Here is a 26,696-nt window from a genome sequence, read left to right as displayed (position 1 = left end):
ACCCAATACACATATTTGTACATGCCTGCTCATATATTTGGATACCCAACACGCATACACACACATACTGTGGAAAAAACTTGAAAGATCAATTTATTTTGGTGCAAACATTTTTGATATCCAGGCACTGTTTTCTCACAGTACACATCTCTGTGTTTTTGAAGACCTTTCATATGCATTTCAAACTTTCGTATATCAGAGTAGGCTTATCTTTTAATTTTATATTTCCAAGATCCTTTTGAAGTACCCTCATGGATATGAGTGGATAGCAACAGGCCATGAATGGAAACCCACTGTATCATTGGAAGGCCCAGTGGACATACGAGCCCAGAGAAGACATCTGTCTGCCGTCTCCAAACCTGAGCTGGCCCAAATTGTATCTGAGATACTTACAGCAGATGGAGAAACGAAGCTGCTTTACTTCATATTGTTGAGAGATCTTTGTGCCCAGAGCAACTGGGGATGTTTTCTCACTGAATGTTTTAATCAGTGGTCACATTTCAGTGTAATGGTAATTCCGATGAGATTCGATGTCATAAAGGAGGAGCATTTCATAGCTTATTCTGTTTCCCATCCACCACAAACCCTGACACCTGCTGAAACAAAAACTAAAGAAGCAGGTGAAAGAGCGTGTTCCAGACAGAAGAGTAGGTGTGAGGCCAGGCCATCCAACCACACTGCTTTTGACAAAAGTGGCTCAGTCCTTTAGGAAACTGATGCTAACTTCCAAACATTAGCTAGTTCCTTCTTTCTTTATTAAAAACATAATGAAAATAAGCATGTCCCATTGCATATGTTTGGAAGTGGAAAAATGTGTTTTGTGCCTTTTGACGAAAGTCCAGTTTACAACTTACCTAGAAATGCAGTAGAATTGTAGTATCGACTTTTGGGGTTTGTTGTGCTGTGTTTAATCGAAGCAATGAACCACATCTTAAATCAAACAAAAACAAACAAAAAACAAAACAAAAAAACAAAAAGATAGGTTTAGCAACAATAAAATATCTAACAATGCCACTTAATTTTCATTTAATTAATTACATATTTAATATTTAAAATGATAAGTACTGTATGTTTTTTCTTCATATTGAGCTTTCAAGAGAGAAATCAAAGCTCAATGGGGGCCCTGGTACAATAGCTTAGTGGCTAAAGTCCTCGCCTTGCATGCACCAGGGTCCCATATGGGCAGTGGTTCTAATCCTGGGGCCCTTACTTCCCATCCAGTTCCCTGCTTGTGGTCTGGGCAAGCTGTTGACAATAGCCCAAAGCTTTAGGATCCTGCATCCATGTGGGAGACACAGAAGAGGCTCCTGGCTCCTGGCTTCGGATTGGCACAGCTCCAGCTGTTGCAGCTGCTTGGGGAGTAAATCAGTGGATGGAATATCTTCCTCTCTGTCTCTCCTCTTCTCTGTATATTTCCAATAAAAATAAAATACATCTTAAAAATAGCTCAATGGGCTTTTAAATTAAGTTAATGATATAATAATTTTGAAGTCAGGATTTGAGTTAGATATAACTGCAAATAGAATAATGCAATAAAGTAAAGCCAGTTCTTTACATTCTAACAAATATTTTTTCTCACAATAATTCAAATTAATTATCCTACTACTGATATACATTAATGTTAAATTCTCTGTGTTGTCGAAGAGTGAGGAACCTTTCTAGACGATGAATTTTGGAGACATTGCTGTCATCCTGAAGGTTTGTTCTGTTATTGCATACATCCTTTTAAGATATATTTGTTTTTGTGATTATGCACGCAGCATTTTCCTATGGTGAGTATGGTTGTGAATACCAAGTATTGCAAAACATGAAGAGTTATGGTACTGTAGGAGTTTAAAGAGGAAGACAAAAGAGAGATACCTCAGCCTCGTGCCTCACCGAATTGAACATATTTTAACTGAGCCTTGACAAATGAATGTAAATCTACAGAGAGTGAGTGAAGAATATTCTAGAGAAGACGGAGTGTGAGTCTTTGGAGGAGAGGAAGCCGTTCTGTGTGACTCCAGTGTGAGCTCTAGAGAGAAAAGGCACAGACCATTCAGCACGATGTGTCTCCGTATCAGTGGCTCTGACAGGACGTAGCCAACAATGTTTAAAAAACACACTAGTAAAAGTTGGCACACGTATGACACATGGTCTTAAGCATTGTCATAAACATGGAGAACAATATTACGCATTTTCACAGCTGCTCGTTAAAATTCAGATTTTAAGTTTATATTTTTAATTTTTTTGTGATGCAGTTCCATAAGCTCATGGATTGTCCCCTCCCCCCACTCCCTAACACCAAATATATTTTCATTAATGGAATTCCTCCATATAGTGACTGTACAGAAGATGTTAATTTGTGCCTTGGTGTCTGAAACAATGCAGTATATTTGAAGATTATCTTTAATATGGATGTCATGTAGAATAAGTGCAATACAATGTGTGACTAAAACAAACAAAAAAAATCTGGTACCAAATTTTCCTTCTGGGTAGATGCCTTTGGGATGCACTTGGAAGAAAGAGACGGAAAAATCAATCAGAATCCTTCCAGCAGGGCAAGCATAGGTTGCTGTGATGGGTGATGGAATCAAAATGTTGGCAGTGAGAAAGAGAAGAGCTAGGTCATCCAAGGTAGAAATAGGCCCACTGAGTCATGCAGGAGAAGCAGGGGCCAAGCAGCACGCTCAGCTTCCTCGGTGAATGACTTGGCATGCTCATCGTTAGCTCAGACAGGCCAAGCCTTCAAAGCAACAGGTTCAATTGTCAAGATGAAAAGCTTGTTTATGACTTGAAGTGCAGGTGGTGAATACAGATGAGGAAAAACTATTGGCAACTGAGCGAATCATGTGGATTTGGAACCTATAAAAGAAATTGGAGTCGAAAATCTATATAGAATATGTTTTATGTAATATTTCTTACATATAACTCAAATGTATCATTACATATTTTCTATATGCCTTATTTCTTGGAGTTTTTTTTATTGGAAAGGCAGATTTTACAGAGAGAGAGATATATTTTTCAGTTAGCTGGTTCACTCCCCATGTGGCTGCAACAGCAGAGCTGAGTCAATCCAAGTCAGGAGCCAGGAACTTCTTCTGGGTCTCCCACATGGGTGCAGGGTCTCAAGGTTTTGGGCCTCCTCTATTGCTATCCCAGGCCATAAGCAAGGAGCTGGAGGGGAAGGAGAGCAGCCAGGACACAAAGCAGCACCCATATGGGATCTTGATGTGTGCAAGGTGAGGATTTAACCACTAGGATATCATGTCCGGCCCTATATGTTTTTCTATGCATACATTTTTCTCTCTATATAATTTTTTATATATCAAATATTATATATCACATACATGCAGAGAAAATTATATATATTTCTGCATATACATACATATCTACAAAGGCTATATATATTTCTGTATATACAGAGAGATAGGCACTGTGGGAGTCGGTTTTAAAAATTTGGGAAAAATACAGAACATAGCATCTCTAAGTGCTGGAGAATTTCACACCCACACTCATACACACCTCTGTAAGTACATGTGCACACACATGCACATACTGACATACACACATGGACACGTGTGTGCACACACATGCATACAATACACAGGCACACACATACAGAGTTTACGAAATATTTAGCTAAACAAAAGCATTCATTTTTTGCTTTCCTGTTGCATATCTCGGTATCTTTTACATACACGTGGACAGGATGTGCTTGCTGCGAAGAACTTTCCCAGCTTATTCTAAAGTGGCATTTAATGAACACATTTCAGGAAAATTACTCTCCACTTGGGAAACCATGGTGCAGAATAATGAGAAATACTCACCAGGGCTAATGCTGTGGTGTAGCAGGCTAAGCTTCTGCGTGCAGCACCAACATCCCATGTGGCACAGGTTCAAGAACGTCCACACGGAATGGCCTGGGAAGGCTGCAGAAGATGGCCTAAGTTCATGAGCCCTGCATCCACTAGGAAAACCTAGAGGAGGTTCCTGGCTCCTGCCTTTAGATGGATGGGCCCAGCTCTGGCTGCTGTGACCATATAGGGAGTGAAACAATGGAAGGAAGATCTCTTTGTGTGTCTCTCCTTCTCTCTGCAACTCTGCCTTCCTTAAAATAAAATTAAAAAAAAAATCTCAAGACAGAAGAAATACCAACAGAGACTCAGACAGACACAGTGGTAATAGTGATGGACACACACAGAGACATACGTGTAAGAAAACTTAGAGAAGGAAGGAAAAGAAATGCAGAATCTTTAGGAAAGCCAAATAGGAAATTCACAAGAAAATCTCTCACAGAGTATTCTAGAGAATTCACTGGTGGCTTCCAACAGCACTTTAAAGAGGTAGTCGTCAAAAGTATATGGCAATGAGTTCAACATGCGCAAGTTGATGATAAGACTGTGAGACAACATGGGCACAGCGTTGAAGAAGTGAGGTAGGTTTTTTGCTATCGCAGCCACATGCCACCTAATGAAGGGATGAGAAATGCTCTATTAGATGCTTTTATGACTGTGTGAACATCATGGAGTGCATTTGCACAAACCTAGGTTTGCACAGCTTGTTATGCCCCATGCCCCTATATAATGTCACACACACACACATGCTCATCCTTGAAATTGTTTGTTTTAAGTGGGTAATAATTCCCATTTTCAGTGCTCAAGCATGTGCTATGAGGAAACCTGTACAGTGTGGCCTGCTGGCTAAATCACTGGAGCTGGATCTGGGATTGAACCCCAGACTCTCTGTTTTCTAGCCGCATGACCCTGGACAATTTTCTCAATGTTTTAGGGCCCAATAGCTGTCAGTACAAGGAAATTCTGATAGTTATCCACTTCATTGCTTGTGGTAATGAGTTTTGAATTTTCAAGCATTTCAGTCCAAACTATAGAGCCCTTACATGCTGATTCAGCAGGGGTAAGGCAAGTGAGAGGTGCCAATCTTCAACATTATGGGTGATGGCTCACTCACACAGCTTTGGACCAACACACAGGGATGCCATGAAAGATACTGAGATGTAGGTACAGTTAGATAAGGCAAATACAGAATGATTCAAAGACTTCCCTATAAGGAAGAGTGGGCTGGCCTGGCTTCCTCACATTGGGTGACATAAAATAAAAGCCATGTATCCTCTTCGTCTGGATGTGAGAAGACAAGATCTGGGTCTTGCCAACAGCACACAGTGTCTGAAGGATCCAGGGGAGGGACCACTTCCTTCTTTGGATTTGCTGTGTTCCTCAGCTGGCTGATGCATGACTGTGGCCTCTGCCTCCACCCTCCTGTGGCCTCCTCCTTTGTGTCCTATGTCTTATTTCCTCTTTCTATAAGGGTTAGCAAGGCTGAATTATTATTATTATTAAATCACATTATCTTCAGGCTCGGTGGAACTGTAAGAGGACACTTGTATTATATTACAGCATGCATTTTCTCCCCATTAACTCTTCATTGATGTGTTGATTGATCATATTCTGACCATAATTTCCCCAAATCTCCAATTATATCGACCCCAATCATAAGATCCTTTATATGGATTGGTAACAATATTTTTTTCCTCCTAGAAAATGGTAAATAAATGTTACTACATTTGATCTTAGCCAAAAGGCTGAGAAGCAGTTGTAAGTGAATGTTGATGCACTTCAAGGATTTCTCTTCTTTCTTCAAAGAGGTCGCCCTTGAGTGGAGATGGGACCTGATAAAAATTGACTTCTAAGACCCAGATGCTTTTTCTATTCAGCCATCTGGTCGTGGGACACATCTCTGTTAGTCACTGAAATGCACTGAAAGCCTGGTACGAGTGTGTCAAGGGAAGGCCTGCAGAGAGTGTGAGTAACCTGCTCATTAAATTGTGCCTGGGGAATGGATCAGGAAAAGCCACAGGTGCAGCTTCCATGGGGTGCTTTGTACCCCATGTGACTAGATCATGCTCAGATCATGGTGGGTCAGGTTCATCTCTGATCAGGCATTCCTTCTCATCAGTACCCCCGACTGTCAAAAAACTTTTTCCCAAAAAGAGAATAATTTCTGCCAAAGAGCTGTTACTCCAAAATGAAGTGAATTTCGCTTTATTTTTTCCTTTAGGGACAGGCCACTGATTCTGTACAGAGTCCGACTACTGTCAATTCCTGGAGCATTTAGATTCCCTTGAACACAACCACACATGTACTGGTATTACATACTTCTGTGGTGCATAATTTAGGTTTCACTGAGTCTCACACATGTCTTACATCTTTCTTGACACCTGTATGTAAATTAGCTTGCAAACCCACACATATTCTCTGTTGCATCTAATACTCAAAGAGCTATTAGCTAGCAGTGTTTCTCCCAGCATACCCCTCTTTTTGGAGGCAGTATGCTCCCTACCCCAATCCTGTGCAATTCCCCAATATTTTAAGATGGAAAAAATCCCTCTTTCATGCCGTGTGTCTTTGCAAGATATCTAAGGGAGCTGCTACTCTGTAAGGCTTCTCAGTCTGATGCTGTTAATGTGATACAAGCAAAGTGTGGCTTTGGGCCAGACGGATGACCCGGGTTCCCGAGAAGGAGACAAATGCATCAAAAGCTAGGTAACAAAAATTTCACCTGTGAAGTTATTCTGTCTAATAAAAGTAAATGATTTAAAATATTTTCCATCTGTTTGGAGATAAAAATAATTTGCCTAGATGCATGGCAGTACCCAGGAGATGAATATGTTTCCTACAACTTGCAGTCTACGTCAATTTTATCAAGTACGGGTTAGCACCATATTTAACCCTTGTCCACATTAGTTGATTGAAGACTGACAAGGGAAAACATTACCATATCTTCTATTTTCAATCATTGGTGGGAACGTTGTTCTCTGTAATTCTTCAAAAATTCTACAAATGATGATGACATAGGAGCAAGTCATATTTATTGTGCTCTAATATGTGATAATCATCTGTCTGTCCATGTCATAGGTACTAATGCACTTAAATTGCTTTTGATGCAATGCAGTGACTTAATGGAGGTGGGCCCCTAGGTAATGTCATTGAATCCTCTCTACAGTGACATTCAGGTCATCGTCCACGCTAAAAATGACAACCATTCAAAGTGGCCTAAGCTGCCCATTGGTTGTAGAATCATGTCCCATGTTCTTCTGTGTTTGTTCTGTCACTTATATCCATTCTCACATAGTTTCCAGATGTTTGTCAATGTGACTTATCCAAATTTTCTTTTGTGTGGAAGTTTTGTCACTGTCCTTGGGATAGTGAGAAGTGGTAAGAGTGATCCAGGAAAAATTTATTTTTCTCTAGTAAGACGATTTCTAACATGATCACTGTAGAGACTTTCACACAGCAAGTGCAACAAGCACCTCAGTGGGCCAGGGTCAGGAATACTCAAGGCATTTAAGTGTTCTTTTGTAACCCTTCTTCCAAATTTCTCATGTTAACCTTTTGCCCAGTTATGTCAAAAACTCTATGCAATGGGGAGAATTTATGTTTTACAAACTTGATATTTCAACTGTCAACATTGTCAGCATTCTCATCTGGCTCTTGGCAAGCTCTTCATCTGAAAGGGATGTAATGTTTTAATACAGCCATGGAACACCCCTATTTTTTTCAATCCACATTTTGAACTGAAAATTGCAGAATCTAAGCCAGTCATTTCCTTATTTTCTTCTTTCCTCCTCTCCCCTTCCCTCCTTCCTCCCCTCCCTTCATTCCTCCCTCCCTCCCTTCCCTCCTTCTCTCCTTCCTTCCTGCCTGCCTTCCTTATTGCCTTCCTGTCTTCCTGCCTTCCTTCCCCTTCTCTCTCTTTCTTCTTTTTTTTATTATTGTTAATAACATTATATTATGTGATACAGTTTTATAGGTGCTTGGATTTCCCCCGTTCCTCCCACAACCCTCCCCACATGGTGCATAACCACAGTTCAAGTTCAGTTGAGATTCCTTCATTGCAAGCACATACCCAGCATTGAGTCCAGCATCTTATTGTCCTGATAACTTTAATGGCTTCTTGGGGAGGCCTTCCCTGGTCTGAAGGCAAAGCTAACAGAGTAAAATCCTGGTCAGTTAAAAGCCCCATCTTCTTTTCCTTTCTACAAAGAATTGGGGTTCAGGAATCAGTCCCTTGGAGAAATAGGATGAATGTAGAATAATTTACATTTGCAAAGTGGGGCTAGTAGAAATATGTATGCAGAGCTGGGCTTTGGCCATCACACTGTGAGAGGTCACGCATGTAGGTGGTGACATCAGCACTGGACACCTTTGTGAAGTGTGCACTGAAGGCAATACTAATGTTTTGGGACACATTGATATTGATGTACAAGCTCTTCCCTGTGTCTGTCAGAGGTGCATCTTGTGTCTGGTATGCTGAAACATCAGTCCAACAAAAGGACCTCCTGCTTCTAACCTAAACTAAGGGACAAACCCTCCAGGGAAATGCAAAGGTTGAGGCACGGCCAAGTGTGTGTTAATTGTCCTTGCCCAACTGAAGTCAGGTCAAAGGCACAATAGGATGTCTATTCTAAAAACTGATTATAAGTCAAATGAGACTATGACCATGTCCTACTGCTAATAGTGTTACAACAAGAGCTAGTAATTGGAATGGTAGTGTCTTGGCAATCATTAACTACAAGAAGTCTGTAATATTTAGTAGTCTTCACACTCTAAGCTAATGTTTGGAAAAACAATGATAGAGAAGAATTTATTGATATTGATGCAATATAGCATGAAAACCCAGCTAACTGAAACATGCAAAGTGCATTTTAAAAGAAAATACACGGGCCCGGCGCAGTGGCGCAAGTGGTTAAGGTCCTCGCCTTGCACGCCCCTGGATCCCATATGGGTGCCGGTTCTATCCCGGCAGCCCCGCTTCCCTTCCAGCTCCCCGCCTGTGGCCTGGGAAAGCAGTCAAGGACAGCCCAAAGCTTTGGGACCCTGCACCCGCATGGGAGACCTGGAAGAGGTTCCTGGCTTCGGATCGGCATAGTATCGGCCGTTGCACTCACTTGGGGAGTGAATCATCGGACGGAAGATCTTTCTCTCTGTCCCTCCTCTCTGTATATGTGCGTTTCCAATAAAAAAATAATAAAAATAAATCTTAAAAAAAAAAGAAAATACACTAAAATACTATTGGCAGTGATATTGGATGATATGATTTTTCTTAAGCTTTGTAAAATTTTTCGCTAGCACTCTTTCACATGTTTAATACTTCTCCAACTAGCTTCTTATGAGATTGGTGTGTTAAAACACCAAATAAAATCTGGAAATCAAGAAAAAGCCCATTGCTTGAAGCTGACTGAGTAAGCAGCTTTGGAGTCCATTGTTTGGGATTAGTCCATCAGTAAAAAACGAAACAAAGCAGCAGCATGTATTTCATCTCTTCCAAGAACATGAAGGAAATGTTGAAGAACTTTCAGAGCCATAAATTTCAAGTATGTTCTTAATTAGGCCAATCACACTTTTCAAATAGAGTGGTAAAGTTGTAATTCTTATTGAAATGCTTACTTTTACCAAAAACAACACAAAACAAAACAAAATTAAACAAAACCCCCAAGCAATCCTGGCAATATTAAAAAAAAAAGATGCCTGAGAAAAATGAACATGGAGTCATTTTTTTCAGGCACGAAGGATAGAAACAAGGTGCAATGGCTTAGTATTGCTTTATTTTAAAATAGAACTGCAGTGAGCCTCAACTGTCAGACACACTTGCTGTATACGTCAGTGTGTTACCTAGAGTTTACTCAGCAATAACATACAAACCAAATTACCTATGGGAAAATGTAGATGCTAAGTGAATGTAAAATTTACCACCATTTTCATTGTTATGACAGTACAGTTTTCTATTAAATGAGTGGAAAAGCAGCTTAAAACCCGGCTGCAGATTCATTATTTTAATGACTTCCCACAAAGCTGCAAAACTTCACTCTTCCTTTGGTGCTGGCAGCTAAGTCCCCTGTGATGGGTGAAGGCTTACATGGGAGCTTCCGTACATCCTGGGGTCACTGTCATGCAGCCTGTGGATGATTCTCCCTCGGGGATGATGATGGGCGGAAGCTGGCAAGCCATTGCCACGGGGGAAGGGAAATTAAATTTTCTTCCTCTTGCTCTGTCCCAAGCATCAGGGTGAACAAGAGAGTGCTGCTGACTCAGAGACTGGCAGAGGCAAACCTGCAGGTTCTTCTGCCAGTCCTGTGTCAGCAGGTGACACTCAAGGCAGCCCGAGGGACTTGATTGCTGAGGAGTGCAGAAGGAAGACTTGACCGGGGCGCTTGACTCCTGCAGTGAAACATGTTCTGTGGGTCTCCTTGCAAGTCCCCATGTCATGGACTTCCAACAGCCTTGATTTGGCTTTCTATCATGCAAGCAAAATGCTTATAGACAGGTCATCCTTTTCCTTTAGGCTCAAGCAGTGGCACAGGTGGATACTCCCAGTGTTTGAAGATGTATTGAAACCCACAGAAGGTGCAGACAGTCATTAGCTGATGACAAGTCCAGGGCAAGAAAAAAATGTCAAGATAATTGAAAGGGAAAGGCCCACCAAATACAGAAAGTGGCAAGCATTTGAGTTTAAAATGTGCAGTAATGAAATGTCACGGGCGATGTCAGGGTGTAGGGTAAGGACCCCTTAGAAGGAGCTGCCAAGCGTCTGTCACTCAGAGCAGAAGCTCAAACAATCCTGGGACAACTTCTGGCCACCTGCTCTCTTTCCAGTGGAGATAATGATAGCACCCATCTTGCAGTGGTGCTGCAAGGTTTAATGAGTTAATGTCTCAGAAGGGCTCAGGATGGCACTAAAATATGGTCAGAGCTCTATGGGGTTTTGCTGCTTGATTTTGTTAACAGGTCTACTGTACATCTCTTGTTGCTGTTCACGGAAACATTTGCTTTGGAAAGCTTCAGTGTTCTGTCCCCCCATGCAAACACCTGCAATGATTGCCTCTAGTTCTCTCGGGAATTCACTACCACAGTTGCAAGCAGAAGTTTGTAGAAGCCAGAGAAGGCAGGGCAGTCAGAAGTAGAACAACCACTGTTCCCAAGGAGTACCAACAAGTGTTATAAACAATAATCATATCTCAAACATGGCTTTCAGAATCTGTTTCAAAGCCTATGATTATCCTACCTGGAGAATACCATGACCTTTTTATGCTGTTGCAGGTGAGACAAATAAAGTAGAGACAGCAAGTGGTCTAAAACACTCCCTGCTGCTAGGTGATTGAGGAAGAAATCACATCCACGGCTCCCAGGGCCATGTTACCATACGTCTCTGCCATGTGGGCTGCCCAGCTTTCATTTGGCTCGACCAAAGATGGAGGGGTGAGTGGCTTGGTGCCTGCTTTCGCTCTGGGGATAGTAGCCGGCAAATCCCCATGGTTCATCTTCACATTGCATGGTTGGTTCTGACCTGTCAGCCCTGAAGAGAGGGAGAAGCACTCTGAAGCTCTCCAATTACTTGGCCATTTTTGTTTTTAATGTTGTTTGGATTTTTATTCTTTGTATCTCAAGAGTGTTGTACTTGAATATAGTAGAAACTTCTAAAATGATGACATTTTAACCTGAAAGTTAGCTCAAGGCTGATGTGACTTTTGCAAAAAAGAAAGAGAAAAAAATATTTTACAATTTGAACTGTTGGCAAGGTAATTCCCCCTGGATTGAGACCTGATTTTGTTTGGAGCAAGCTTTGCTGACACAGTTTGCCTTGGACGCTGAGGGTCCAGGGGCTGACAGGGACAGAACACAGAACATACAGGAACGAGAGCGAGAAAGGGAGGGAGATCTAAATAACAGAAGCAGGGGAGTGTTTTCAATGTGCACAGGGAGTTCCGAAGGTGAGCAAAGCAAAATGAAAGAAGAAAAGGAGGGAAAGTAGGGAGCTGGGAAGAGGAAACAGACATGATTTTCCTTGGTAACACTTAAGTCATCTCAGGCTTAAGGTAAATGAATCACCGAAAACACAATGGCGAAAGAATCAGGTTTTGCCACTCAGAGACTGATTGCCATCTAGGACGTTGTGTCCAGTGGATGTTGCATGCCCAGCCTCCAGGGCTTTGGACGGGGGCCTGGTGGCTGGGCTACAGGTTGTCACTGTCATCTCTCTGTTACATGAAGCGGCCTTGATTCATGGCTACTCGATAGCCCCACATTTTGTCCTTGGTCTTACTTCTTTCACTCTCAGTGAGCTTCTTCCACTTCAAGCGTGGAGCAACAGCCAAATGTGGTCTGATCTCAAGGAGCCCTCTTCATGGAACCCTCAGAAGGGACAAAGAGTTGCTTTCGCCATGTGGGTCCCCATGCTGAGCCCTGTTCTCTGCATAGCCATGTGTCCTCCCTGCTCTGCCTACATACATCCTGATTTGTCACTCAGCCCAAGTCATCTCCCCACGGCCATGTTTGACTTTGTTGTCACAGAAGGAATTCATTGGACTTTCTTTAGAAGACACTCACGTCACTTTAAAAAATGCCAAAACAAGCAATGAAAGGAAAATTTCCTTTCAAGTGGATATAATTATTGTATACTGTCTTCAACCCACCGGATCTAAGACCTGATGAAATTGATGTTATGAAAATGTATTTTAAATGATATAATATTTTTTTCTATTGAAGTATATTATCCAGTGGTCCCAGGTATTGTGATATAAGATGCAGGTGTCCCAAGCATCAGTCTAACCTACTGGCATCACAACACCTCTCAAGTCCATATTTAAATTGTTCGTGGGTGTGTTTGCAGTCTAATTTTTTACTTGATTCTATTTCCCTTTTTAATTAAATTTTGGAAGCTGGCATAAAGTGCTGACACCTTGGAATAGCGGTTTCTTCATCCACACAGGCTGGCCTATCCTTGGGTCGGTGAGACTGTGAGAGGAGCAGGTGGTTATAATCAGGTCAGGGCCTGAGCTCATGCAAGCCTGGTTTTCAGCTCATGTCTCATCTGCGGTGCCTCTCTCTGCTCCCTTCTGCCCTTGCACCTGTGCTAACTCAGATTTCCAGGTACTTCTCGTGGTCTTGAAGTCCTCACTGGCTGTTGTACTCTCTCTTTTCTCTGCTTGCCTCATCCCCAGCTTGACTGCTTGCCCTCTTCGCTTTGTGCCTACACAGCACCGGCACTCAGCCAAGGACTTGAACACAGAATCTTTTCAATCCATGTTCCTTTGTCTCTAGCACCTTGACGTAAATTCTCACGTTTCTGACAATCTTGTCATCCAATTCTTTCTCTTCAAAAGCGGTTGAATGAGTCCCTGATAAATGCTGAACCTCTTAGAAGCAGCAATTCTACAATTTTCAGCTTCTTGCCCTATGAAAAAATTTTAAAAAATTGTCAAATTGCCTCTAACGTTAGAAAAATCAGGTTGGATATCATGTTTCTTGCTTCTCAAATCTTGGTGGTCTTGGTCATTTTCAGCTGCTCACAAAAAATGTATATATTTCAATTTATTCTCTTCTCCTTGGCTGTTCTTGGTTGTGATGTTTGTGTATCTTCTACCAACCACTTCATCAGTCCAAGTGAAAAACTCATGTTGAAAGATTTTAAGCAAGAGAAGTATTTGGAGACATCAGGCTGGCAATGGGATTTATAATTCTGTACCCGTTCAGTGGTTTCTCAATGTTCTGAGGATTGAAATAAACACACTGACACACACATACATAGAATGCCTTCCAAAAGCCTCAGAGAAAGGCCAACATCGAGGCATGGTGAGTGAAGCCAGTGCCTGTGACGCTGGCATCGCATACAACACTGGTTCCTCTCCAAATCTACCACTTGTGATCCAACTCCCTGCTAATGTGTCTGGGAACCCAATGGAAAAATGACTCAAGCACTTAAATTCCTGCAGCCTATGTGAGAAACCCATATGATGTTCCTGGCTTTGGCCTGGCCCACTTGCGACCATTGCAGCCATTTGGGGGGTAGGAAAGCAGATGGAAGACCTCTCTCTCTTTTCTCTCTCTCTTTCTCTCTCTCTCTCTCTGCCTCTGTGTTTCTGAAATAAATAAATAAGCAAGTTAATAAAGTTTGAGGAAATGGAAATAAAAATTAGGCCATTTCAGTGTAAACATTTCTAAGACCCACATAGATTTTGTTGTAATATGCATTTCCACAAACCTTTTGAAGTACTTCATACACTTAATGTTTTTAAGAATATTATAAAGAAAAAGAGAGCTCATCTCCTGGTCACTGCCTCGATATTCACAGTTGTCAGGGCTACATAGGGCCAAAGCGGAGTGTCAGAACCACAATTCAGCCTTGTCATGTGGGTGGGCAGGGACCCCATGATTTGATTCCTCACCTACTGCCTCCCAGAATCTGTATGGACAGAACACTGGAGTCAGGAGCCAGAGCCCAGTGTGCTTCTAGGCTCTCCTGTGTGGAGCACACCTTCCTTCCTTCACCACTGTGCTGGATGTCTCCTGCTCTCTGTATTTTGTGATAGCCCCCATTGCTTTCTGCATGTAGTACACTGCTGCCTAGTTAGTCTGGAGACCAAATGGGCATGTCCATGACATCCACAGTTCTCAGAACTTCTTTGGAAAGATGAGCAGTGCATTGGTCGAACCCTGGGATGATTGGAAACACACACCCTTGATTCCCAAACAGTGAAGTATTTCTCGATGATGCCAGCCATGCCTTGCTAACCAAAATCTCAGCCCTTCTGAGCTTGGGACACTTAAGCAGCTGCACGGGTCACATGTCCTGGCCCCGCACATGCTAGTGCACCCCACAAGACTCTGAAAACATTGGGAAGGAGGTGAAATCTGCTTTTTCATGCTCTCCTTTCTTCCTCTTGATGGTAGCTCACTGACAAGGCACAGATCACCTCCCAGTTTCAAGGACAGAATCCTTTATTTGTTGACAACTGACTCCAGCATTTCAATTTTGCCTCTTGCAAGCATGGAGCTGTTGATGAATTTGAGCCAGGAGAACTGTCTAATGTTTTATGTGGCCTCATTTATATTTGGCGCTGTCATCTCAAGCTGTTGACTGGAGGCATGTCAGAACTGTTATCCTCAAAATGCATCGGAAGAAAATCTTCAGCTTTCGCGGTGTGCAGCTGTGCCGTCATGCACATGTGAACGGACACGAGCGACATGTGTGGCTCGTCAAAGAGTTGGTGATGTCTTTCAAGGATGGTTACAGTTGTCCACATCCTGTGGGCTCTGCCTGTCAGCATTCTGCCTGCTTCAAGCTTTTAACAAGAGGAATCCACTGCTCAGGCACTGAACTGTGCTAATCTGTGAAAAAGTTAAACGTGCTAAATGGTGCACAGCATGATGTACTGGCTTCCAGCTTTGAACTGCTCCCTGTGTGTTAAAGATGCTAATGGGAAGCTTCTCACTTCCTCTAGTGGGGCTTTCTCTGGGTGGGTATGAAACGCAGGATGTGCAGCTTCCCTGTGAAGGCCTGCAGGGTCTGTGCTCAAGGTCTGTGGAAGAAAACACTACAACAAAAGCCTCCACACACCCTAAAGACCCTCAATTTGCTGGAGCTGGATCATATTAACCCTGAACCTGGAATGCCATCAGGGTCTTCTGTTTGGGGGATGGCAACCTCAGCTGTCAAATGCTAACTCAGTCGGATACTGGAGTCAGGAACCCAAATCTTGGGACTGTAGCTCAGGTAATTCTATATGGCATGTGAATGACTCAAGCAACCTCTTGGCCACTCTCTCTCATGCCCGAGCTTTCAACTCTTTCACTGGCTTCCTTCTGTATTTTTGAATGTTGTTGGCTGTGATGAATATATACCTTTAGACAAATTTTCTGAGTTAAAGCACATTTGTTTTTATGAATCCTGGTGCATTCTCCCTAGCTAGACTTTAGTTCATGATAAAGAGGTTTACTACAGAGAGTTAATCAAATTAAAAGTCATTGCTTCTTTGGGGGAACAGTTTTAACAGTAGCAGGTGTGAGAGTAGCAGAAACTTTGCCACATAGACAATGTTTCTTCTTCATTGTTGTCTGAAATCCAGCATTTGTTTTGTAAATGAAAGACAGGAAATCTTTCAGAAACATGAAATCTGTGTCAGGCGACAGGCTTCGATTTGGTAGAAGCTGTGTGGCTAAGACACGATCCAGTGTTCGGAGAGCTTAAAGATAAATTGCAGAAAATACTGGAGCAGAGTTGAACCATCCTCAGTGCAATCAAGAGAAATCACAGACTGATGTTTCAAAAACAGTAACGGCTGATGTTGGAAAGTTTTGACATTTAGTTTCTTCAGAAATGGCCTTTAGAACATTTTTATGTTCCAAATTTAAATGTCTTTTAGAACATACATTCATGGTATGAGTTTTGTGTTTTTGAGTTCTTTGTTAATAGCTGATTTAGTTGCAAATAGGCTTTAGTAAAAGCAAGTCCCAGAGAGCCATTTGAACTTTGCATTCAGTTTTATTTGATTTGCCCATCGATGATCATATTTCAGAGATTAAACAATCTATATAGATGTAAAAGGTTAAATGTATTAACATTTACACACTTACCAACAACATGATTGAGCATATTTAAAAATTTTAATTAAAAATTGGAGTCCCAGGAACAAGTGTGTAGCCTAGCAGTGAAACTATCCGTGTCCTTATATCTGGCTCCAGGCTCCAGTGTCGGACTCCAGCTTCCCAACACACTGAGCCTGGGATCAGCAGTGAATATTCAAGCACTTGGGTTCCTGCTGCTTCATGTGAGATCTGCATTGAGTTCCTGCTTCTCAGCATCCATCCAGTCCTAGCCATCTGGGGGAGGGAATCAGGGAGTGAGAATTTTCTCCCCATGTCTGTCTCTCTGCTTCTGAAATGAATAAGAATTAAAATTGAAAAGAACAATGAAATCACAGTTGTCCTCTAGTGTCTCCAGAAATGCTTTAAGATCTGAAAGGCATACAACTCGTAAAGTATCGCGATTACAAAACCGATGGAAACAACGGGCCGTTTTTATAAGCATCATGTTTTAAAACGTATAATCTACTATTTTACAACTCCATCTTCCTATGTTATGAATCGTTGTACCAGAGTGAAATTAAAAACTCAAGCTTGTCTTAGACACGTCCGAATCTTATGCTCTGTGTTACTACTCAATCTTTTCTCAAGACACAGATCTCGGTGAGAGTGGTGGTTACTCAAAGCCACATCTCTCATCACCATCCTCAACTTCTACTTACCGTTAAACCTTAACTCTGCCAAATTAGTGACATCTATCATCCGCACTTCATGCTGGCCTTCATTTTATGAAACTCATGTTTCACCCTTAAGTCATGTGAGATTATCATTACCCATTTCCTTGTAATTATGCTGATCTTCTTTGTTCTGTTGTCACTAGAAAAACTGCACCTATTTTTTTTTTTTCATTTCATTAGGATTTTTACAATCAGAGAGCATTTTTCTCCCCTAGCTAGAATTTACTCTACCTTGTAGACATTTAGCTAATTTGTTTCTTAGCATATAATTACATATTATTTCTAGTTATTTATCATCTGTGATGAGCAGAACTAATTCACTGTTGGACTCCTCCTTTTACTCACTGCTGCTTTCCCAGATGCATTAGCAGGGAGCTGCATTGGAAGTGGAACAGCCAGGACCAATGTCCAGTGCTGGCACTTTGGTTGGGTAGCAGCTTAACCTTTTGTGCCACAGTGCCAGCCCCAAGTACTGTGTTTTTGTATCGCATTCATTTGGCCAATTCAATCTACACATCCATACTTTTACTGCTTCTAGTGTTGGTGTTCTGCTGTAGGGACTTGCCCTAGCCCCTTTTAAAATGATCAATGTTATTTATTTGGAGGGCAGAGATAACCTTTGCTAGGGCTCATCTTGTGGATGGTTTCTGTCCGATCACGTGACCTCTGAGGCAAAACAGCTGTCCGTCACCTAGGATCATTATTTTTCATCCCTGATACCAGTGCCAAGAGAAACAGCCTCTCACCCACCGCTCCCCAATCTGATTTTACATCAGGAATGTCCCACCGTTTGGGACTCCCACACCCCACATCAGAGAGGCAGTTACAGTCTCAGCTCTTCCACACTTCCGATTCAGCTTCCTACCAATGGGTTCCTAGTGTGCTCTCAAGGCCCAGTGTAGTTCCTGGCTTCTTGCATCCTGGTTCTAGCCTGCCCCAGGGCATTTGTGGAGGATGACGTGAGGAGGGCGGGAATTGAGATAGAAAATCTTTCAGTCCCTTTGAAACAAGGAAATAAATCTTTCTTTAAAAAAATACAAAACAAAAAGCTTTGGTGATCATGCCCCAGGTGCACCCAAATCATTTCACAGCGTGGAGTTGCAGGTAAGACCATTTGAAATTGAGGAATGAATTGAATCATCACCCTTGTTTCTGACATGCAATCATTTTTTAACTCTCTAGATAGTATCTTGGTGTCATTTTGCTTGATTCACATTTCAAACATAATTTCAAATGTGCTTGCATTCTCACTTATAGCCTCAAAAGATAAAACAAAGTCAGTATTCATTTGAATCAGTATTATCACAGTCCTACATTATTATCACAGTCTTTATTTTTGTCTTATCCGAAAGGAATACTGTGAAAATCTGCCTGGGAGTGTGGGGTGGAGGGAGGACGCTTGAGAAATACTAAGCTTTTAAAACATATGTGGGCCTGAATGGAATTGTAGTATTATTACATTTTGGATTAATTTTCTTCTTTTCAGTGTTGACTGCTTTCCCCAATTTTCCTTTTCTTCTTTCGTTTCCCCTTTGTGTTTCTTCCTACTTGCAGAGATTATATATGAGTTACCAGGTACTTCACATGTGGTCACAAGACCGTTGATTTTTTTTTTTAATGAAGTTTGAAGAAGACAAAAATCGGGGGGATGTGGTGATCTTCTAGAGCATATTCTGAAGATAAGCAGAAAGTTCTTGAACAAGTGTGTTGAATGTTGGACTTTTAGACTAGACATCTGTCTCAGGACATGCCCAAAAGAAAATGGATTGAGGAATCAGCTTTTTTTTCTTTTTTCTTTCTTTCTGTTTTTTGTTTTGTTTTGTTTTGTTTTTAGAAAATAGCATTGAATTTGAAGCTTGAGAAGCTAAAGCAATAGGGAAAATGTCTGTGCATTGGACGCCATGATATGTGAGTGAAGGAAGTGATGGGTTGATTAGTGAAATTTATTTTTAAGGAAATGAAGCAACAGGAATTAGTCAGACTCAAGCATGTGTAGAAATTGCAACAGACACAAGAGCATGAAAGTAATATATTTGCATTGTCTACTAGGAACTCAGACTAAAGCATCTCGGGAAGATGATTTGCAAAGGCAGCTTATAGCGCCTGCACAATGGCTGGCTTTCGATAAAGCACAATTTATTGTCTGTTTCACATCAAAATGAGTTTCCTCTGGAAAAAAAAATAAGTATCTTCTTGCTTTCTGGAGTGCAATATGTAAGAGACACATTTTAATTTTAACTTCCCCTCGGTGACAGTGACCCCTTCTGCCCTCTCCATTTTATAAATTATTGACAAAGCGTCAGGAAGATTCCAATTGTGCAGCAGCTAATTGGCCCCTCTGGTCACTCCTCAACAGCCCTGAAAAGTCCATTGGTTTTAAAATAAAGGCTTTCCTGGAGTTGCAGGCTGAAATATGCTCAGAGTTTGAACAAGTTTCTTCTTTATCTGCTTTTTAAATACAACATTTCGAGACCAAGGCTTGGCAAAGAGTTATGAGGTTGGGATATGTGCTTGCTAAGGAAAAAATGAGAACTGGAATTGGCATATGGAATTAAATTGGAAAGATGTGTTTGAAAGCAAAAATACACTTGAGCTAATTTAAAAGTCAGAAAAGAAACGATTGCTGCTCTGCACAAAATTATTATGAAGATATAAAGGTAGCAATATTTGAGAAAAATCCTGCCATCCTCCAGCAATATCTTAAAATGTGTTTCTCAACCTTGAGCTGGTCTCCTGAATTGGCTTTCAAATGCAATAAAAAAAAGCTTTTTTTTTTACTGTAAAGTGTTTGGGTGTAAGATGGAAATGCTGACAGCTTATATTTGAAAGACTAGTTGAGTATTGCCAGTCTCTTCTTGGAATGTTCATTTGGTTGAGAATTGCGATATCAAAGCCAACGCTTTTGGACTGGCTACTGGCATCCTCAGATTACGCTGTGACCTCTGAGATGTCACCGCAGCAGCTGTGCAGCCAGAGCTTCCTATAGAGAGGGGCTTAATCCTAGTGGACAGATGGTCGAGTCCACAGTCTACCATTCCACTCATATTCCAGACCCAAGGAAGAAAGAAATAATGCATGTATAGATCAAATAATTTCTGTATTAAACATATTTTGAATATTTATTCTGTAAGCATATAAAATACTGTCACCCAGATTTATGATCAAACGGAAAAGCAGTTATTTCCAACTTCTTACTGCCATTTCAGCAATGTCTCTGCATTGTTACTCAAGCATGTTATGCAAGTATGGTTTTAGGTAGAGGTATGTGTGTGTGTGTGTGTGTGTGTGCGTGCATGTGCCCAAAAGATAGATGAACATTTTTTCCCTGGTGCTTACCCTACAATGTTCTTATTTATTTATTTTTCTTACAATATAATGTCAAGGCCCAAAGTGATGACTCAATGACTAAATCCTCACCTTGCATCCGCCAGAATCCCTTATAGGCACTGATTCGTGTCTCAGAAGCTCCACTTCCCACCCAGCTCCCTGCTTGTGGCCTGGGAAAGCAGTGGAGTATGGCCCAAAGCCTTGGGACCCTGCACCATGTGGGAAACTCGGAAGAAGCTCCTGGCTTTGAATCAGCTCAGCTCTGACTGCTGTGACCGTTTGGGGAGTGAACCAGTGGACACGAGATCTTTCTTTCTGTGTTTCCTTCTCTCTGTAAAATCTGCCTTTCCAGTGAAAATAGATTTTTTTTTAAAAAAAGCTAGCTTTATTTAAAAGAATCTGAGGCATAATATATATAATAAATAATACATACAGAAAGCCTGGAATACAGTATTCCCTTAAAAAAAAATATAATTTCAGTTGCTTATAAAATCTCAGAAGCTGTTATCAAGTACTTCTTACTCTGACATTAAAAGTGAAATTCCAGGAATTCCTTATTGGGTAACAAGTTCTTTGAAATGCATGATAATGTGAAAATGGTTATATTTAAAGAAGATAATCTGAGAGTAAGAATATGATAGCCAGGTACTATGTCTTGGTAAGGTTTTGGATTTAGGATTCGTTGGTAGATAACAGCTTAAAGTATGTATGTTAATTAAAGGCAGACCTTGAACAACAAGTGGACAGGAGACATAGAGAAGTGGAGATGAAGCTAAAATCATGAAGCCAACTGGTAGGTCTGTTTACGCTTTGTGTTTTAGAGCACTTTCCTAGGTAAAAAGGCAGCAGAAAGCTCAAATGAACTTGGGATTCGCTAGGTGAAAATCAATGGACTACATTAGCATCTAGAATGATGTGAATATTGATTTTCTATAGCTTTTGAACATAATTACCATTAATGATTTCACTTTAGCTTTTGTCTTAAGACTGATGAAAATCACTGCCACTCCCCCATGGATTAAAAAAAAAAAGATCTATGATACGTCAAATTCTGATGGAGAAGAGTGGTGGATAAATGACAGAAAACTTTATTCAAAAATGTATACAATATTTATTGAGGAATAAGTAAAAAAAGAACAATGCAGAGTTATAAATCTACCTGCTTCGAAAAATAATGTGTCTTGCAAATTATATGAGACGCATTTCTCTCAGATAGCCATGAGCTGTAGCAGTCATCTCATCAACCAGAGGGTGTGCACACTGCGGGGGTGATACTGCGTGGATATGCGGCAAAGTGGTTCCTCTATTCAACCCATATTCATACTTCCTGCTTTGTGAGTCCTACTTACTTTTTGCCTAATACTTCAGGTGGTGTAGTATTATTCTGTTCCTTGCCCTTCAATTATAGCCCACTAGTGAATACTCTAAAATTCCCCCTTCAACTCTACCCCATGCTAAATCCTCAACAATTAATCTGTTGTTCTTTATGTCCATGAATTTGTTGCTCTACAAAATGTTACAAAAATAAATGAAATTATCCAGTATATTGTCTTTTGGGTGATGGCATTTTTTGCTCATTAAAATTCTGTGATAATTAGTCCAGACGTAGCATATACAAATAATCTGTAGCTTTCTATTGTTGAGGAACATTCCTGACCATTGTGGATGTGCCAAAGGTTGCTTAAGGACATCCCACTGAAGGATGCCTGTTTTGTGCCTAGATTTTCACTATGATAAATGAAGCTGGTGAGTGAAGTTGCTGTTGTAGGTCTTTGTGTGAATGTTATGTCTTTCATGTGTGATAAATGTGAAGGAATACAGCTTCTGAGTCCTGTGCTTGTCATGTGGTTTTGACTCATTGGTTGTTTTGTTTGTTCCTTTTTTTAAGCAGCAACTAAATCACAGAAAGGCTGTACCATTTACATTTGTACTAGCAGTGGGAGAGTAATGCAAGGCTTATACATCCTTGTCAACACATGGCACTGTCACCTTTTTTTCTTTTGGAGGGTGGGTCATTTTTTGACAGGTGTATAGTGGTAACATAGTATAGGTTAAGTTGTATTTTCTAGTGCTCAATGATGTTGAACAATTCCTTCTGTATTTTTCATATGTATAACTTACTCGGCGAAATGCCTCTTCATGTCTTATTTTCATATTCATCCTGATTGAATTTTTCCTTTTTCTATGTTCAAACATTTCTATTTTTCTGTTCTGAGATCATCTTATCTGTCTTAGATATTTGTTGAACATGTGGTTTACAAATGTTTCTGTAGTATGTATCGTAATCTTGTTCTCCATGAAGATTACCTAAGAAGAAATTTTTAAAAATTTTATGATGCTCAACTTACTTATTTCTCTTTTTATGGAGAATATTCTTGTTCTCAAATCTGGGAATATTTTGCCTGACACAAGATCCCAACGAGCTTTCTTTTTCTAAACATTTAATAGCTTTATATTTAAGCCTTCGATTCATTTCAACTTACTTTTTGTCTAAAGTGTAAAATTTTGGAAGAGATTTATGCCTGTTACTCCAGTATCATTTGTTAAACATGCCATCCTTGCTCTATTGAAACGACTTGACTACTTTGGTCTGATGTTGGTTGGCCATACTCGTGTGGGCAGGTGTTTCTGGATCATTCTATTCCATTTATCTATGTGCTAATTCTGGCCACCAATTACAAATAGTGCTAGGTTATGCAATAGGCAGAAAGATTCTCAGCGCTTTTTTCCCCCTCAAGTCATACATTTATTTGCATTCATATTTTCCTTGTGTGCTCACAATTGTTGATGTACTCCTTAGTTTCTAAGGATCTGAAGATTTTATTTTGCTGCTTTGACTTCACATCAGATTTTACTGTGATCGTAGAAGACACTCTACATAATTTCAGTTGTTGGAAGTTAATTAGTTTGTTTTCTGGTACAGAATATCATCTTTTTTGGTATATGTCTCGGGGACACTGCTGTTGTTGCCTGATGTGTTCAGTAGCTAATAATTAGATCCAGTTTGTTGATGGCATTATGAAATTTTGCCACATTCTTGCTGAGTCTTGTCTAGTTTTTTTTTTTCCAGCAATTATTGTTGAATGAATGAAGTTTTGAAGTCTCGGAATCCGGCTTTTCATTTCTGTATCAATATCTTTGTGAGTGATAAACTTAATAAGACAAAAAAGGCTTTAGTAGCAGGTGTTGTGTCTCATCAGGTTAAATTATTGTTTGTGATCCCAGAGTCCCATATGAGAGTCCAGGAGCTAGTGTGGTTCTGATCCGGCTCCCTGGGGATGCGCTGGGGAAAACAACGAAACACAGAGCAAGTACTTGGGCCTTGCCATCCACAGGGGGACCCAGATGGAATTCTTGGCTCTTGGTTTCAGTCTGATCCAAACCTAGTCATGGTGGACACTAGGGGAATGAACCAGTGTGTGGAGGATACCTCTGTCTGCCTGTGGCAATGCACTCACCTTGGTATGAGAACGGGGCTTTCTGGAGGAGCCTTGTCAGGTAAAGCCTTGGGAATTGCCTATGGTTTGTCTTGGGAAGTTGCATGTGGCTTAACCAGGAGCCAGAGTCCTCAGTGTTTGTTGTATCTTTGCCATAGGCAGTTAGCCTGTGATTGGGCTGCGGTGAGGAAGGGGACATATTTTCTCTACTTACATGTGTCTGGAAAGGGGCAGAAGGGGATTCATCTAAGTGTTTGTGGTCTTCTGGCCAGCAGAGCTGGCCTTGGTTGTGGCTGCAGCGTCTCTCTCCCTGGACATTTTCACAGCACTGGTATCTCCAGCGCCAGACCTGGGTTGGAGAAGATAGGAAGTAACTCCAGGAGTCCATCACTAGTCATTCTTTGTGTCCTGAGTTCTCTTGTTGCTCTGATTCTGTGCACCTTTCAGAATAGCCTCATGTTTGTTTCTTGAAAGTTGTCATTGCCACAGTGAAATTGCTCTTGTCAAACTCAGGCAAGATCAGAGCTGGGGCAGGGCCAGCATGATGGCTCAATTGGCCACCTACAAGAGCTGGCATCCTGTGCAGGCATCGGTTCACATCCCAGATGCTCTAGTTCTTATCCAGCTTTCCACTTCTGGCCTGGAAAAGGAGTCGAGGACAGCCCAAAGCCTTGGGACTCTGCACCCATGTGGGAGACCCAGAAGCTCCTGGCTCCTGGCTTCAGATTGTCTCAGTTCTGGCCATTATGATCATTTGGGGAGTGAACCAGAAGATGGAAGATCTTTGTCTTCCCTTCTGTCTATAAATCTGCCTTTCCAATATAAATGAATAAGTCTTAAATAATAAAAAAGAGCAAAATGAGGAATGGAATGAACGGAACTAGGGAGCTTCACTTTTCCATGATTCTCCTCATCTTTTTCCTTGTCCTTCTCTCCATTTCTCCATTTCCTCTTCTTCCATTTTGATCTGGAAAAATTCAGACTTTGGCTAACTGTAAAGCTTCTTAAAGATTAGGACTGGCTTTATTGGCATAGCAAGTTAAACCACTTGTGATGCAGCATCCTGTTCTTGTGGTGCCAGCATCCCCAAATTAGAGCCAGTTTGAGGTCCAGCTGGTTGACTGTTAACACTTGCCACCCCAGGGGAGACCCAAATGGAATTCCAGGCTCCTAGCTTCCACCTGACCCAGCCCCAGAAAGTACAGCCATTTGGAGTGTGAACCAGCAGGTAAGCAATGCTTTTCCTTCTTTGCCTCTAGCTTTCAAATAAACAAGTCTTTAAATAATATACAGTTCTAATTCTTTTTCTTCTATGATGTCAAAATATCAGAAAAGTATTTGTTGTATATGAAGTGAATATTATTCATGATTCTCAAAGGTTTTAAAATTATTCCACCAGTAAGGGAGTAGAAAAATCCAGGTTGCTATTTTATAATTATGAAGCGTCAATAATTTAAACTAAGAATTAAATATGGTAAATATACACAATTTAAAAAAAACTACATTAAAGCACACGTTTATTGTGATTAAAAGAGCGAAACTTGATTCATAGTTACTTTTTTCACCTCCAAGGTGTTGGAGGTATGAGATATAGAAATAGAACTAAATAAGGCCAGAAATGCTTTTTTCTTCCAATCTTACTTCCCATTTGTCCTTTTTTTTTTTTTTTCCAGGCCACTCCAAAGGAGAGCACTATCTCCTGCACTAAAATTTATTCATCCAAGTAAGTTATTTAGGTGGACTCCACTGTTGGATTTTTGAAAAGAAAAATATTCTCTGACAATTAATAAAAATGGATTTCCTTTCAATTCTGTAGGGGAAAAAAATGTGAAAAGTGCGATGGTGAAGCGTTGCGCAGAAGGGTAGCTGCAGGAGTCCTTGGTGGTGGGAATGACACATGTTCCTGACTTGACGTTCCTTAAGAAGAAAATGTTTTAGATGTGATGTTGACAATGGGGGTGTGGATCAAGCTGAAGCCTAGGGCATGCAACTCCATCTAGGCCTGCCACACTGGGTACTGTGCGTTGGGAGGAAGCCGGATTCAGGTGCCATTTCTGGGTCTTAAACTCAGGATCCGATTGTGGGTATAGGTATTCCAAGGAGCTTTCTAACCACTGTGCCAACTGCCCTCCCTTACATCCTAATTTTTAATCACATATAAAACAGGGGAAAAGAGCAAAGAAGCACTGGGGAGTGAAGAGCCTTGGAACATGAGAACTTTGGCCTATTGTTGGCCTGTGAGTTGAGGTGTTCTGAAGACAGGTAACACTATGGAACAGTTCTGGCCCCACGGAAGCCGCTGCTCCCCACATAGCCCTCTCCAAACCTTTTTGCAACGCAAGAAGCACTATGCAAACCCAGACACACTACTGTCTGTTGAGGTGTAGGGCTGCAGAAAGGCAAAACCTTGGAAGCCGGTTGCTCAAGAGACCTGCATCGCGGAGGTGTTTGTGGCTTTTGAAGCAGATCCTTGTGGGTGCCTTTCCCCTTACCAGCCGTGCTGCTGGCAGGTGCACCTGAAATCTGGAGACCTCTGACTGTCCCTGGTTTCTATGACAACCACTATCCCCTTCCCACTTCACCCTTTGAAAACTCTAGTTTTTGCAGCCATATCATGAAACACCCTCCTCCCACCCCTGACACTTGCACTAAGAAGAGCTCCGTATAAGGAACTGCTTAATGTGCAACAAATCTAGTGGAGCTCACACATTGAGTCTTTTCCTTAAAATGACTTATCCAGGGGGTTATGCAATAAGAGTGATGTAGATGCTACTCAAAATGTTTCCCCAAATTATTTTTTTATTAGCAATATTTTTCAAGAGGATATTCTCACACTT

This window comes from Ochotona curzoniae, unplaced genomic scaffold (assembly GCF_017591425.1).
Source record: "Ochotona curzoniae isolate NIBS_2020 unplaced genomic scaffold, NIBS_Ocur_1.0 contig_78, whole genome shotgun sequence".
Classification (NCBI taxonomy): domain Eukaryota; kingdom Metazoa; phylum Chordata; class Mammalia; order Lagomorpha; family Ochotonidae; genus Ochotona; species Ochotona curzoniae.
This window is presented reverse-complemented; position numbering follows the sequence as displayed.